Raw genomic sequence first — 17,814 nt, 5'->3', positions numbered from 1 at the left:
GGTGGGACAAGAATTGTAAATAATAACAATATTTATTATTGCTGTGACTTCTTTCTCTCACATTCGATGAGCGTTTTTGTCACAGACTTTATTTATTTATTTATGAGAGAATTTCGGCTGTACGTATATATTTCATTCCACAGTCACTGAAGGGCCCACAGATTATTTAAAAGACAAACAAAGATGAGATCTTTTTTTGACCATATTTATGGCTTGAAATTTTAAAAGAGCAGATGTTTGTGTGTATGTTTGTGTATGTATTGTAAATAATGTGTAATTAGTCCCCAAAGCACTTCCATCTAATGTATGTAAACAATGAACGTCTACTGATGGTAACTGGTTTTGTTGCGCTGTTGTCTGCTGTGAGGGGCGAGTGAAATCTGAATGTTGGGGGTGTGTGTGTGTGTGTTGTTGTGTGTGTGTGTGTGTGTGTGTGTGTGTGAGGTGTGTGTATGTTGTGAGTGTGAGAGATGTGAGAATGATAAATCTCTATCGGTTGCATGATTGCAGCTTGGATTGTTGTGGTTTTTTTTTTCATCCATTCAAATTAGAATTGTAAATTATGTTAGAAACTATTTTTATACTATTTCAATAAATATTTTTTTAACTATGATATTTGATTCCTTTGTATTTCTTCAAGTAACACAGTTGGCTGTAAATATACGTTTGGTACTGCAAATCTTAAGATCAAGGTGAAACCATAGATTTGCAAGGGTAGATATGATTGATCTAAAAAAGGTTGAAACAAAAGTGACATACGTAGTATTCTGACACAAACAGAATTTACTAGGTCAAATGGTTATAAGTTCTCAGCAGGTTTCCTGTTCGACACTTAAGTAGAAAAGCGGCGGATAGGAAAACAGATGAAGCGATAAAGGCAGACAGGCTGGTAGAGGCAGGTGGCAAACAAAAGGGAGGGGTGCTTATATGTTGTTATAAGGGAGAAAAGCTCAAAACAGAAGAACTGGCTTTTTTTTTTCTACAAACTGAGATATTACAGCTTTGCAAAGACAGCACTACAACACATTATTAATAGCTATTTGTTCATTCTTATACAACAGTTATTTCAGACCAAGTAATTTGATTGGCGAGAGTCATTCCATGAGTGCTGATATAGAGTATAACAGCACTACAGCAGGTACTACAGGTGTTCTATTAACCATTAATCAGTGTGACATTAACAGCCGTGTATCCATCTAGATTGTAACAAACTTTGCAAAGATAAATATATTTCTAGAAATTAAGAGTTGACATTAGCACACACCTGAGGTAACGTGTAGACAAAGTAGCAAGCTAGTGTGCACTATGCAGGCCAGGAAAATGTATGTTTGCTTAGCAACAGTCCCCTACCATTCCATTTGCAGAACTATTTGTGTTGCCACTGCAACATAAATGATGAAATAAACAAACAAATCATAATCTGTTTGTGCTTATTTCAACTAATACAGCGCTCGTAGAACTGTTGTATAAAAGCAATATCACTATTTTACATTGCTTGAATAACTTAAATATCTATCACATTTACCTGGCAGCTGTATTGCAGATAAAGATTACTCTAAAGACGGATTTTGGTCCCCTGTTACCCCCCTCCGAAATTATGAGACCAACCAGTGCTCCTATTCTGGAGTACTGCCTGGCCACAGCGAGCACAGACTAAATTAGCTAGATTTGACACAGGGCTACAAAGATTAGGTAATTATGCAGGACCCACCTTAGTTGATATTCTTAAATGGTGCAAATTCCTTTAAAAAATGTTATTAATCAACTTACAACCAGTTGAGAAACAGTGAACCTGGGGCTGCTGCAGGTCTTAGGTTCTTGGCTAGAGTTAGAATTAGCTCTACCTTGACCAGCTACAACATTAAAATCCTGCTGTAGTATTTTTACACTGGTGGAATCTGAGTACTTACACCACTGCTCCTCAAAGCATCTGTCATTGTACAAAGTAATCACCTTCTGCCAGTTCACAGCTGTGTTGTCAGCCACCGCTTGTCTCCATCCCTCTAATAAGATGCAGATGCTCTTCTGAGTTAATCTAGACCCTTGAGCAGTGATAGTGAGCCACAGGCAGCAGCCTATCATGGACCTGCTCTCCTGGATAGATAAGAGTTGTAGGTTTAATCAGTTGTGATGCTCCTGAGGGACTCCTGGCCTCACTGCTAATCTTCCTCAAGACAGCACTGCTGAGACCCCACGTACAGCAAAACGAAGATTTACACAACAGCAAAATACATGGAGGTTGGAAACGCTGCTGCAGCCCATCAGCCCCAGTTAGTGCCTGTCTGGTGAATACAGTGTGTATTTACCAGCTATAATTTGAAACGATAGATCGGGAGGATACTGATGTAAGCCAAAATGCTTCCATCATACCATCTCTTTGAAGCATCTGCCATTTCCCCTCAACATTATGGAGCTTTGGAGCATCTTTCAGCTCATTTTTTTGGATTTCCAGCCACAAAGCTACTGTTTTAGTTTGCTCTTTCCACTAACTTAATGCTACCAGGGACTACTGGTGAACATGGTGCAGCATTTAGCAGCTAGAGACAGATGTTTTCCCAGAGATTAGTACAAACAGAGCTAAAAGGAGATGAGTAATTGGACTTATATCCCCAGGTTGTTAGAAAAATGACTCCAAATGAAAGCTAATGTTGCCCTGTATCTGCTGAATGTACAAATAGGCAACTGTATGATAGCAAGAATGCCATATCACATTAAAAAGTAGTAGTATTTCAATGTTATGTTCACAGCTTGTTTCAGCTTAACCTCTCATGTAGCACCACCATCAGGTCAAAATTTTAACTTGACCAGTATTTTGATGAATGGCCAAATAACTACTTTTTGTGTCTTCTGCTAATTATGAAATATAGTAATAATAGTTTAAATAAATGTTTATTTATATAGCACTTGTCAAACAGAAATTATAAAGTGCTTCAACAAATAAGAAACACATGCAAACAAATTACAACACAAGTAAGCAATGTAAAAATATGTAACATTTAAAAGAGATTATTCAAAAGCTTTGCACATGATAGCATGCTAACTCTACTACTCTGATAGTTATAGTATATAGCATTTCCTGCAAAACTTCAGCATGTTAGCATTTATATTCTGAGTATTAGCAAGCTGATGTTAGCATTTAGCTCAAAGCACTTCAGCCTCACAGAGCTGTTAGCATGGCTGTAGACTTGATATGATAGACAACCAAAAACATTCAAGCAAATGTTTTTAATGACGTCTTGTTACGTTGCACAATAAGAAGCCAGGTTAACTGTTATTTCTAACTTATGTTTCAGTTGAGGCAGAGCTGCATAAGTGACACATGGGTAATTACTGCTTACACACAACATCACTCATTTGTGATAAAGCGTTTAACTCAAGATCATCCCAAGGGTTTTCCTAATGCCTTTCCCCGGGTGCACACACACTCACAGACTTGACCTCCAGGGTCACACTCCTTAAGCACCATCTAATACATGGCCTATCCCTGATATATGTTCCTCAATCAGCTTGTGCAAGCCTTCAACCCGTTCAACAGAATTTTTTATCATTCAAAGCATATACACATCTCTAGTCCTGAATGTACAAAGTTGTGTAGTGGCTCACTGTATATATCTTTGTATCAAATAAAGAAGTTATCAAAGGAAACCAATCCTAAAAATAAGATGTCATCTCTGGCATGAATTCAAAATGTAAGTCAGTCTTCAGTAATCCTTTGATCTGTTACTGGCTTTCTGCTGCAGGTATTCAGACAACATGTGATTTCCCTGTATTGGGGACCACAGGTAGTTTCTGCGAATGACACCGCCGTTCATTTCCCCTTTCATTCCGAGAACCACACGCCACATCTAACTGCATGTTGGCTTGTGTTGTTATACACGTCCGAGGGTGCATCCAAGAAGTTCTGCTGTTCTAAATGTCCCATGTGTTTTAAAGTGGAAAGCAGGTGAGATGGAGCTTTTATTCAGTTGGAGATGCAAAATATCTTCACTAAACAACAGAAATTGAAAAGAAAATGCAATGGAAACCGGAGCTGGGTGATGAGGACACTGTAAGCTACAAATTAATACATGAAACAAACATAAATGCAAAGTTTCCACCACATTTGCCACATGCCCAATTTTTGATATTTGCATGACAGTCGTGGATGAAAATGTGCATTAATTAGTTGGGTTTTTTTCTGCAGATTTTCTGAAAAATTAAAGTTAAAATTTGTTCTACAATTAGACGGAAACTTGACTATTAACACATGGCATCGTGTTTTTTCATCGCTGCAAAAACCACGGGTCAAAAATGCCTAACAGTGTCTTGTTGACAAGCAGGCTAGGCTGAAGCTAAGGTGAGCCAACCCGCTGCTGGCTGCAGCTTTATACATGAGAGCGGCTTCTCATCTCACTCTCAACAAGAGAGTGAAAAACTTGTTTCACCATCTGTCAAACTATTCCCTGAATAATGACTACAAGTATCCACTGGGCCCAGCTGTGTCTATGTTATATCCTATTGTTCATACGACCATTGTTTGCAGACCACATTTTTCCCTGCACACATGGAAAGACTAATCATGCAAATTGTCTTTGGAGTCAAATACTGAGTCGGGTATTTGCATGGACTGTCCGTGAGTCAATGTTTCCCCCGCAGAGTTCACTTGACTGCTTTAGTTCAATACTGAGTCATCACTAAAATAAGACACAGTGTGAAATAGCTACCACAGACATTTTAGAACACTGTCTATGTTAATCTTTCAGAAGAAAAGACACATTGACAACTCATTTGTTTCTCCTTGGAGAGACCTTATGTGTGATAATGAGTGTAATTTGTTTTGATCACAGTACAGAAGGCCGCGATGCAATAAGTTCTCATCTGAGCGCTGTTCATTCTCAGCAGGCGATATTGGGCTGAGACTTCTTACCGCCTCACCAGGAAGAGCTGATTGGCTCATCTTTGTCTTGTTCCCATAAGTCGTGTGCTACACATTCTTCTCGTGAGAAAGAAAGAGAAAGCCCAGCTGTTGCATAATCAACCCCCTTGTTCTAACTGTAAGACGCAGAGCTGGAGCTGTTGGGTAATGTTGTCAGGAACTTCCTTTAGCCCCCCAGCTCCCACCCCTATCTCTCCCTCTGTCACTGTATGTCTTCATCTGCATGTGTTTGTCCTCTGCCTATCTGCCTCTTTGATAAACTCACTATGACAAACACATTCACATTCTTACCCAAACAGTTTGCCAATAGATAATAGATGAATGGGAAATCACGTGCAGATTATGAAACTGAGAAACAGGCCTACAACACATACATTAAACTACGTAGTTGTGAAATAAGTACTGTTTGTATTCACTAAGAATGTGCAGAAAAGAACAAAGGTGGGGCAGCAATACATCAAGTACAGTGATACGATGAACAGGAAAACAAATGTATCTTCTGGTTAAAAGTCATAAAAGAGCTTTCAAGGTTTGTATCATGATACTTGTGACTTTGAATTGACCTATGACTTTTTTGTAGTTACAGCAATGTCACAGATTTTAAAGTGATAGTTCAGGTTATTTGACGTGGGGTTATGTGAAGTAGTTATCTATCGTCAGTGTATTACTTACAGTAGATTCAGATCAGCGCTCTACCAGTTTGGAGAGGCAGACAGGAGGATGTACTGCTGTGGACGGAGCCATCTACAAAAACGTGCTTTAGCCTCTAAAGAGCGCATGCCTTAGGTGTGCTTGTGCGTATGAATGCAGTAGTTCAACGATCGTTCAAAGAAAAGTCTTGTTTCATTGCAAGATAAAGCGGTGAAAAAATGACATATATAGCGTGCATTTCAACTGATACTGACTTTTTTGGTGGGTATTTTTTAAAAATGGTTACTGACCAAAACTATCCCTTTAAGTCAAAATGTCAAAACGTATGGTACGGGCAATATATATATATATACAAGTAGTTTATTATAACCCATAGACATATGACCCATGTGTTGTCAGGCAACTTCTAGTGGCGGGAGCGAAGGAGGAAGTCAGGTAACAGTATATAGAGTGACAAAGATGGGTCAACAAAACACAGCAAACCCAACAAAACACCTTAATCACATGCTTATTATTGTAACCATGATAAAGAAATGTCCTTTTCGTTGGACTTCAACAAGATAATACCTGCTAAATAGTAACATTTAGAGGCAGATTTTTAAAACTTGGGACGAAGGCAAGGTAGCTTTTCCACCCTGATTCCAGCTTTAGCGCTAAGCTAAGCAAAGCTAAGCTAAGCTAAGCTAAGCGCTTGCTGGCTCTAGGTTCATGCTGAAATAAGAGAGATGTGAGTGGCATCAATCTTCTCATGTGCATTTCCCCAGATATTCAATTATTCCTTTAGCACTCTGTTGGGGGATTTGTCAGAGACAAATTAAGAATGATTGTAATTAAAGCAGTAAATAGACATATCCTGACCAAAAATAAACCCTGGATCATACACTTGTCATGATGCAGCTCAATAGGGTCTTTCATTGGATCTTCACTTGCTGGCAAATGTGCACATTTTTCAAACTTCATGTTTGTAATTAAGTCTAAACAAAGTTATACAACAGTTTTCACTGACTGAGTAATACCATGTCCTCCTTGTCTCCTGTCTCCAGTCTTTTGCTCAGCACGTTTAGATCCTGGCTTTATTATCCAAGCGTTTTAAACAGAGTAAAATACTTTAGTAATTGGGCGCCCGGATTTTAAGTTACAAATGCTCGGTCACAGACTGCCGAGGCTAGCACAATACGGTTTGTTTGTAGCATTTGAAGCTAACGCTAACTGAGCAACAGGGATTCCAGACACCGGGTGACAAGCCGACCAACAGACTGCAAACCAAGACCTCATCTCCGCAGCGGGTCCACTTGTTAGACCCGTGTCGGTAAGTTTAGCTGCACGCCAACCCTTCTGTGGATCACCTCTGGCCCCTCAGCTAAAACCTTTTAACACTGCGGGCTCCGGGTTGGAGACCCTGCGTGTCAGTGTCTGTGGTGTCCCTGTTAGCCGCTGCTACTATCTGCAGCTAGCAGCTAGCAGCTAAAAGCTTTTAGACCTTGTGCGCTTTTAGCCATGTACTGGCCTTCCGCTTTTATTTCTTCACCCCAGCCACCTAACTACAACCCTTGGCTCCACTTACCTCTCCGTCCGGCTGTGTCAGCTGCTCCCGCCTGGCCGATAAGATTGTGGAGCTGGAAGGAAGGATCTCCACTCTCTATACCAGGTCCACGAAGCCCATGGGAACCATCATTTTCGGTCCAGCACAAACCGACACAGACTGTCCTCGAGTGTCCGACGCCACTGCTCCGTGTCCTGCTAGAGTCCCACTCCTCCAGAGCCTGTTGCCGCTCACTCCCCTGGTATTGATGCCTCTCCTCCGGTCACGCCTTGGGGCTAACCCTGGTCAGCTCCACACCATCCCACCACCACCATCCTCAAACACATAAAACTAAAACATGGCGGTGACCCACTGTGGCTGTAGTCAGTCTGTTCATCTCATAATTTGGTTTTAATCACGAGCTTCCTTTTCTTTTTTTTAGCAGAGGCACACGCGAACGTCCAGCAAGCACTCTCCATGCAGTTTCAACAGCTTCCCGCCACTGACTGACCGCTATCCATCCCACAACAACTCTGGACCACACACCTGCGAGTGGTTACACCTGCCGGCCACCAGTGACCTCTGGTTTTAAGAATAGCGCCCCCTGCTGTCCCGGAGGCGTAAATCCGATCCATTGTTATGACACCTGTCCCAAATGTATAAGTTCCACTTGCTCTACCGGACTTGGACCCTCTGATACCTCCAACAATTCCTGTCGTCATCACCACCACCAGAAATAACACCAAAGATGGCGATATTGACTGCATGTTTATAACTGAGACACGGCTAAACACTGATGGACCGCATGCCCTTACTGAAGCCTCAAACTACAATTTTTCATACTCCTCCAGGAAAGATAAAAAAAGGAGGCGGCACACCAACTATCCACTCAGCCGCCTTTAGGTTTTAAAGACATTACATTTGATCATTATACATATTTTGAATATCATTGTTTTATTTTTAGCAGTCCTCCTATGTTTTGTATGAAGGTTTACAGACCGCCCAAGCAGAATCACTCAGGTATTATTTCAGGTGACTTTAACTTGCATGTGGACAATCAATCAGATCTGTTTGTTGCAGAATTCTTAAATTTGGAGGTGGGCCGCCCTAATTTAACCCTCAGTAAAGCAAAGAAAAATAAAATGTCCTAATTCTTTGTCTTAATGGTCACAGAAAGGAAGTACAGGAATACACACAGACATTACTGTAAGTGAGAAATGGATGGTGGCCAGCCCATGTCTGTGTCACATGTTCTGGCAGAGCTGAGGGTACAGTGTTCCAGTAAAGGTCAAGATGAACTGCCTCCTGATGGAGCAACACAGTGTCCTAGGTGTTAATCGGGGGTTTTCAGACTCTAGGGAGTATTTTGTCTTGTTGATAGATTGAAAAAACGCTTTCCACACATCGGGAACTCAAAGTTTCCGTCTCTTCAGAGTAGAATGAGTCACACACACTGATGCAGTGGTACAATTACAGTCACCAGCTGCTGATCATCCCTAATTTGCTATGTATATCATATATATATATATATATATACATATATATATATATATATATATACAATGCTTTCTCATTATGGAAGCAGTGAAGGATTGGAACTATTGTATATTATATATTTACAATATCTTTGCCTTATTCACTCATAGCTCATGCTTAAATTTGAGTTACCACACTCACGGTTTTTTCACTACCTCCAAATTAAGAGTTATGTAAGAATGAGTGTCCACCATTTTCAAATATATAGAATAAACGTCCAAAAGAGTCACATACTCAGGTTTGCAGATTTGGTTTAAGATGAAACTCCTTCATCCACAAAGCATCTTAATGAGGTGTGGGGTATCAACAGATACCTGGACTAAAGCACTCAAAGGTAAATTAGTGTAACTTTTTAATTGTAATTCAGAATGGATTTAAACTATCCAATATGGAATGGTGTTGGAATAAAGAGTTCATACCACAGTTTAAACCAGAGGTGGGAGTAAATAGTCTCAAGCCTTAACCTTCAAGTTTCAAGCAAGTCCAGGAATCATTTTTTACCACTTTCTTTAATGTGTAGGATTGTTTGGCCTTGGTGCGGGTATGTGCTATACTTAGTGCCATTTTACTTATTATTATTACCATATATCTCTATGTGGAACCTCCATTGTGTTATGTTCTCTTTCCTCCTGCAATCCAGATTCTAGTATTTTTATAGTAGACCCCTCCCCATGACAGATGCCTTGTGCGTTGGCCTCTGCTGGTCTGCCGCGTCCCAGTAGGTTGCCAGGTTTGCAGGCACCTAATCATGTCTCAATAACAAAATAAAAACTTAACTTAATAAAAAAGTTAAAAAGTCAAGCCCCTTTGAGTCATCCATCTCAAGTTAAGACTCTAGTCATGAATACCTAGTCAAAGTCAAGTCGAGTCTTTTATCAGCATTAAAGTCCTCAAATTTGTGCCTTTAATATGACATGAGTCAAGTCATGTGACTCAAGTCCCCCACCTCTGGTTCAAAGAATAGAAGCTAATACGTGGCTCCAGCAGTCAGAGTTAGTCACATCAAGAGGGTGTTTTCCACAGTTAGTCTTTTTAGTACTTGTATGTTTTTCTCACAGGGTGTACATCTCTTTTAGAAGCTGAGTAAGCCAACAAAGAGGCTTCTCTTCTTATGGGAGAACGCAATACAAAGACAACACCACAATAATAAACTGTACAGTGGAGTGTCAGATAGGCCCACTCTACTCCAAGCAGGATACACACACACTCAGTAAAAACTTCGACCTTTATTATAAAGTTTATTGTATGATTTCGTAATTAATATTTCATTATTCCTCAGGTCTTCATTTGCGGTGTTAGCTCTTGCAGAAGTCATTCTAACGATCTATCCTGAGCGGTGCAGCTGCAGCACGGAGCAATAAAGTATTCTCACAGCACCAATGTTGATAATTGTATTTTCTTTGAGGATTACATCTGTAGATTCATTTGAAACAGCCTAGTGTGAAATTAATGAAAGCAAACACAGCAGCTCAGCATTTGTTCATTAACTGATGTTCCCATGGTGGCATTATTCATTGCCTCATTAAAGAAGAATGTTTTTCGTCGTCTTCTGCATAAACTCGTCCTGTTAAGTTTAATCTGCATGAGAAGACAGCCGGCAGTCATTCCTTCTCAACTTGTACTCACATGAAGGCGGTTACGCTGTTGACTTTGTTTTCACATTTTTGTGAATGACTCAGACTTCATAATGAGAGAGGGAGAGAGAGAGAGGGCGGACAGCTCCGAGCCCCACCTCAACACTCTCTCAACAGCTACGCTGGATCCCACGGTCGGTGGCCGTCCCTGACCGTGTTGCACCTCCATGACAAGCCTGGACATGGAGGGAGCGAGGAGGTCCATGCTGTAGGTATGAGCAGGTTTTACCGGAGCTGAAGACATTAACACACAGGTGCCACCACATTGTGCAAGTGCTCCTGTTGCAACTTCTTTTCCCCCACTTAGTTCATCCGTTGAAATTCTTAAGAATAATACCGGAAAAGCTAAAGAGAGATTATGGGAACCAGAGAGCATGGTTTGTCATTTTGACATTTATGTGGAAAAACTGGAAACAGACACAAGGGACAATTTATCTGTCAAAACTGACAGGTACTATGCACATTCTCAATTTCTCAGTTCTTGAAATATTCATGCTCCAGATCAAACGGCGGCCCTCTGTCCATTTGGTTTAAATTTTTTAATTTATGCAAGAATTGACTCAAAAGATATGTCCATTTTATTACAACTTGAGTGTCACATTTGTAGCTTTGGCCATCATTTCTATTGGTTATGATGAGCTCATATTTACTACACTAATTGTTGAGGTCTGGGAACATGTCGACAATCTTGCAACAAAACCCAACAAGGCAAGAAACACGAGGCGGGTTGATAACAAGCGAACAGCTTAGCCGGATGATATATACACCGCTTAAGTGAGCGAGTCTGAAATGCCAGTTTCAATGAGTCATCGCAGAGAAAGCCATGTGCAAGCGCAAGTATGACAGGTAAAGTAAACCAAAGAAGAACCATGAGTCAAACAAACAGTTTGGATAGTGACAGGTAGTGACAGGGTTTATCACTCACTTTTGTTTTCCTGCCAAGGTAATTTTGGCTAACCAGGGGTTTGTCTAAAACCCGTTTGATCATCTGACGCCATGTTTCTCTCAGGTCTCAACATATCAATTTGGTCGTTATCACTGATAGCAAAACTATGAAAATGACACCCAGGGTGTACTTAAACCACAATATCCTTCAAACCATATGATCACATTATAAAGTTGTCATGGCTAACATTCGCAAATAGTTGCTTTTTTACACGTCCAGCAGAAACAGAGCAACTTTAGCATTTAGTTGACAAATGTAATTGCAATATTCACTTTCCTTTTAGCTCCTTTTTTCTCTCCAGCAACCCCTGAGACAAATTGTTCAGGGCTTTAGCAGCTTTAGCAGCAACTTTGTCTTTTGTTTAGTGCTTTGCTGGAAGTGTTCAATAGTTACGGTCGGCAGGTGGAAACAACACTAATGAAAGTGGTGAGAGTGAATCATGAACAGTAAAGTTACGAGCCGCAAAACGATGACTAATAAAAAGCTATAAAGCTCCATAGTGCTGAAGAGAAGTGCAGAGTCAGGTGATAAATCTTGTTGGTTCACCTTTCACTTCACACATAGTCATCACATCCATTGTTGATATAGAAATACCCATTAGAGCAGCTTTAACAACATAGTGCCAGGGAATTCACCATTTGGGCCAAAAAAAGGTTCATTTGGATCAATTTTTATTGGACAAATACAAATTCAAGCAACCAGAGATGAGCTGAACCTCCCTCCTCCAGCCATCAGAGGAAAACTACAAATAGGATTTTCAGTATAAGGAAGAAATTAGCAGTTCTGAGCTGACCCAGGCCACTCGGAGCTTCTCACTGAACACACTTGAACAGCCTCTCCTCTTTTTGTTTGCCTTGGTTAAAACATTTTCTGTGAGTATTTTTCCCAGGCCTGGCTGGGAACTGTGGGAGTCCAGGAACTCACTGTGGTACAGCTCAGTGGCTCTGTTTGTCTCCAGGATGCCTGTAGGGTTTCCAGGGTAGTGGGAGTAACATGTCTGAGCTGGGGGTGACCCTGACTTTCTCTTTGGCTAATTCCCCGAGCAGCTGATAGGCTGTGGGAGGGGGAGGCAGCAGATCCTTGAATCTGAAAGGTTATGGGAAGGGGAGGTTTAGGAAGCTCAGAAGAATGAATTGGGGCAAAATCACCAAAAGAGGGTTCTGCTCTGCATTCATGATGGTGTGTGTTCCAGCTGATGTCACACCCTGGGCCATGCCATTATCGCTCTTTTCTCCATTAATGTCCAATTACTGTAAAGTCTCGCCTTAAAGAGAAAAGTTCAACATTTTGGGAAATACCCTTTCTTGTTTTTTGCAGAGAATGCTAAGAAGTCCACACATATATCTGTCCATTAAGTATAACACAGCAGGTGGAAACAGATAACCTGGTCCTGTCCAGAAATATGGCTACCAGCACCTTTAAATTTTTATTCATCTTGGTTGTGTTGATTAGAAAAATGTACAGTGACTGTCCACCAAACTGTTCCATAAAGGTCAGGCCCCATATTTCAACCTTTCCTGTGTTTTATTTGAAGTGTTGAACCATAAGAAAATATATTTGTGGTTATTTTCTACCAAAAAACCATCTCAATATAGTTTTACATCTCCTCTCTCAGGCTTCTCTCTGGAGTTCTAGCAACAGCAGGTCGCTGAGCCAATCAGAAGAGAGGAGGCTCTGAGCCTCTCTTCTGATTGGCTGACTGTTTTCTGGGTGATTAAATAAAAATATAGCAGATTTCAAGCAAACACTTAAAGAAACCAAATCCTGCAAGGCTGGATGGTGGGTTCAGGTGGGCGGGGCTTTGGGCGTGGCTGACAGTGGTGACTGCTTTGTTGTGACATCACAAAGTTACAGAAGTTCTAACGGCTTGTTTTAAGACTCAGTGTCTGAATACAGGCTGTGTGCATTTCTCTGTGGACTGAGGCTTTGATACTTTCACAGTATTAATATTGAACCTAGACCTGCTTTGTAATCAAGAAAAGACATGGAAATCTCACTTAAGACAATATGGGACCTTTCAAGCAACAAATAAATGAATCATAATGGTTGGCACCTACATTGACAGCTAAATAATCAAGACAGACTCCTCCTAGCTTCATTGACATTCAGTAGCATCCTCAGAGTCATCTGTCTTAGCAGAAAAGTAAACGTTTCTGTTGTGACTTGGTTCCTGACAGGTTAGACCTGAGGCTGAGGGAGTGGTAATAGCTGAAAGGCTGATCAAGCAGGATTGTGACCAAGTCAACCAGTTGACTCTGGATGGGGTTAATAACAATAATGAGTTTCATTTAAACTAGTGATTATATTGACGATACTGATCCTATTGCGCCTGAAACTGATGGGAGACTGTGTTTGCTAAAGGTGCCTCTGGGTTCGGAGTAAAAGGAGGATTTTTCACAAGAATAGAGCAAAAACATATTTTCATGACCATTTATCAGTAAGATGTCACCAGAGGGGATTAAGAACAGAATTGTGGATTACAGCGTTAATATTTAGAGGGTCATCCCTCCCTCTAAACTCCCATCTCTCTCTGTGAGAACCTGTGCAAGGCATCCAGGAGATGCTGGGGGAGTGCCGCATTCCTATTCATTGACTGACTCACCACATAACACAGTGCGCCGGCTGCTGCCACGTCCTTTAAGGGAAAAGGTCAGCATGCTCTTCCTCTCTGTCAGCAACTGAAAAACAAAAAAAAAAAAGAAAACGGATGCAGCAACGCCAAAAATAAAACAAAAAATTACAATCACTGACACAAAAACACGTGTGAATCATGCAGACTGTCTGCAAGTGTGTCTACACAATGTGGTTCTTGCTCTCTGTTTGTGGAACATATTTTCCCAATACTTCATGACATTGAAAAAGAGAACACAGTGTATCTTTGCCCCGAGCTACAATAATTCCCTCTTTGAATAATCCTTCAGCTTGCCACACAAGACATTGGTATGAAATTTCCTTCCATAATAACTGTCAGGTTTGCCAAAAGGCTGCGAGCGGTAACACAGTAACAGTGACGGTGTCTGAAAGCTGGGTGCGTACACAGAAACCGACCTCAGTGTGAGTAAGATGAGAAATGTGATTACCCAGCCTCAAATGTAATTAAAGTTTTCCACCTTTGCACTTTGCCTTTCTTCTCATCCAGCTCTTCCTGCCTGTCTTAACAAATATTTGTCATAACCTCCCCGCCCACATGCATTCCCACTAGCCCCTCCCTCCCACACTCGCTGCCTTCCCGTAAAGATGCCGCCTCACACACTTCCTCATTCCTGAAAAACCAATAAAGAACACTGATGTGGTAACACTCATGCTTCTGCTTGCTGTGTCCGGGGCTGCCATGCCTTTAATCCTCAGTGTGTGTGTGTGTTTGGCAATGAGACAGTTGGAAGTAATGTCGGTAAACTGCATTTCTTATCTTTTCTTTATTGTGGATGGTCAATTAGAGGTGAATCATTTTTTGATTCATGATAAACAGTGCTGTGTAAAAGTGATGCAGGTGCAGTGAACAGGATTTACTGACACATAAACAGTGTGTCATAACGAGATAAAGACACCAGCAGGCAGGAATATAATCTTCCGCCAGTACGTGGTTTATTTAAACAATACAGTTCAGACTGGTTTGGTGTGGGTGTACAGAACTATATAGAAAATTAAACTTAGCAAAATGTGTCAAAAGAACATAAGGGAACTCAGCAACTAAAGAAAAAGACTTTGGCCAATAGGTTAGTATTTGTACAGTATTGTACATAATAAAACTGTGTAAAAGTGAAATAAAAATTAGAACAAGCCACACAAAGACTGCGATGTTCAAGAGTTACTGGGCAAAAACAACTTCAGGCTTTTATATCGGCATTTGTAACGAAAAATAGCATTTTAACATTAGAAAACTGTGAAAAAATAGCGTAGGATCCAACTGAATGCTATGCTAACAGTAAATCCTAGCTAATTTGCAGGTAAAGATGACAGCTAGTTTTTTCTTATTTTTTCTTTCTATATTTTATGTATGTTTAGAAGCAGTGAGTTTACATAACACTGATGCTAACAACACAAAGAGAGGTTTATTTTTTAATTTCTATTCCATAAAATATCTTATATTACAGTCTGTTTCCCATAAGGCTAAACACAAATATTAGCTTCTACAGCAAGCTAACAGCACCTGCACTTTCCATAACAACCATGCTGTATTTTGTGGGTAATACATGAATTTCTTTCACACTTAACAGACATTTAGCTAGCTACGGATGTGACGCACCCTTCTCTCTTCTCATTGGCTCGCAGGCCTGGCGTCCCCAGAAAGGAGGTCAGACCCTCTCGGACCTTTATGTGCAGGTACCAAGAACAAAAGCACATGGTGACAAATATTTAATAACTGAAAGTATCAATAAAGGAATTTAAATGTTTTAAATTAATTTGTTTTTTTTTTTAACTGTTGTAACGTTAGCTGCTCAACTGAGCCAAAACCCAGTGTTGTTCGCTGCCATATTATTTTCATTATTGGCACGCAATGAATCTTGGGATAGGTTGGGGCATGACGGATCCACCTTTTGGAGCCTTTGTTGCCTAGGAAAAGAAGGCCGCATTTCTCAACCGAACTAGAAGGAGCCTTCGAAATGAGACAGCCTAGTTGCACCTCTGTGATGCAATTGGACACAGCTTATTTTTGTTTGAACAAAAATGGAATAAATCATTAGAAATATATTAATCCTTATAAATACATTTAGTATAATCCTCATCATATTTTATACAGAGACACACATACGCTCTTATTCTATAATGAGCTTCCCCAGTGATAAAGCTGTTTGAGCATTTCAAAACTCTTTGGTCCCATTTTTAAATCGTTAATTTTACCAGCATTACATTATAAAATAATGCAACGAATTTCCCGCTCACACACTGTCAGTGAGTGCAGGTTTTCTGGCTCCAGCTAGGCTGATGGTAACTGCTGAGTAAGGTGAGCCTGTCAGTAGCTGCTGAGCGTCTATTATATAAAGCTCCCCTGACTGTACTCTGGCTGTTCTTGAATTTTTCCATCGGACTGTTTGTTAATCAGACATTAATAACAGAGGAAACTGGGGATTAAGTGCTCTGCATTTTGTAGTAATGAAGAACTCCCAAAAAAAAGTACAAAAACAGGAACTGACCTTGAGTCTTCCTGCTGGCTGTGTGTGTGTGTGTGTGTGTGTGTGTGTGTGTGTGTGTGAGGTTATACAATTCTGCTTCCTCTGAGCCAAATCAGGTGGACAAAGCTTTGTGTGCGTGTGTGTGTGTGTGTGTGCGTGCATGTGTGTGCTCGTGTGTGTGTGTGTGTGTGGTAGCTGGAATGTACATAGGAGGCATGGGAGTTCCTATGTGTTGAAACTGTCTGTCATGGTCCTGACTGTTACTGGCTCCACTCACAACAGTACACAGGATATTATCATCACACAGTGGTGGCAGAACAGAGGGTGATGATTAAGTACGAACCCTGCAAACAGGTCTAGTGATGATATTAACACTACGAATATGAATCTAAGCGCACACCCACACTGACATTGTTAACATTGACTGCACTCATACATTACATGCAGAGAGTGATAATGAGACAGATATGATACCAAACACTGTTATCGGCACCAAGTAAAGCTGTGCTGTCAAATCACTTTACATATGAACACAACAGTTTAATCTGTCATGGCACAAGCAGAACAGAAATCTAGATTACACAGAAAAACAGTCTGTTTTCAAGTGAATCTAACACTTGCATAATAATTTGCAAATTCGTGTTACCCATCAGGGTCACATATCCAGGTCAAATGCACAACAAAAATGTGAGCCAATAACCAGCAGCTGGTAACACGCAGATTGATATTTTAAAATATTTTGCAGATATTTTCCTTCTTAAAACTTAATGAGCCATAACTGACACATGAGGTGGTCACTTCTTATTTTGTAGTCTCTGCAGATGTGGCCATGGATGGGGATGGTCAAGGTTCAGTGCTGGGTGTGGGAAGGACCTGTTTGTGTGTATGTGATGACTAATGACTATTACAATTAAATTTCATTTTAACAAGACAAAGAGTTAACAGCCGGGCTGGCTGCTCTGTGAGGCTGTACTTTTGCACAGCAATGTTATGAGCTAAATGCTAATGTCAGCATGCTAACATGCCCAGAATTACAATAGGTGTAATGTTTATCTCATTTGACATTTGGCCAAGATTTTAAGAAGGACTTATAAACGTTTCTAAGACGATCTGTAATCTTTTCAAGGGGAACAGTTTCATTTCATTTTCATTGATTTAAAAATAGCATCTGGTTGTAGAGAGATATGCAGACTTCCATATCTAATGCTATTTTTAAAAATCTTTTATATTCTATTACAAATAGAACAATATTTGCACAATTCTCCAATGAACTGAATTCTGGCTCCAGTGGGAGCTTAGTTCCTCTGATTTCCAGTAAGTTACAGAGATCATGTCAGAAAGAAAACTTTTATTACACAGCACAGAAAAGAGCCTCCTGCAATCCTGTATCTGAAACCCATCTCAGTTAATGCAGGTCTGGATTTAGCTTCTAGCTTCTGAGGTGAGAGAGAGAGTGGTGAAGGAGGTTGTTATTTTGTCGTATAGACTGTAGAAGA

The sequence above is a fragment of the Seriola dumerili genome, unplaced genomic scaffold, assembly GCF_002260705.1.
Source record: "Seriola dumerili isolate Sdu_G_001 unplaced genomic scaffold, Sdu_1.0 BDQW01000283.1, whole genome shotgun sequence".
Classification (NCBI taxonomy): Eukaryota; Metazoa; Chordata; class Actinopteri; order Carangiformes; family Carangidae; genus Seriola; species Seriola dumerili.
Note: the sequence above shows the minus strand (reverse complement) of the source record.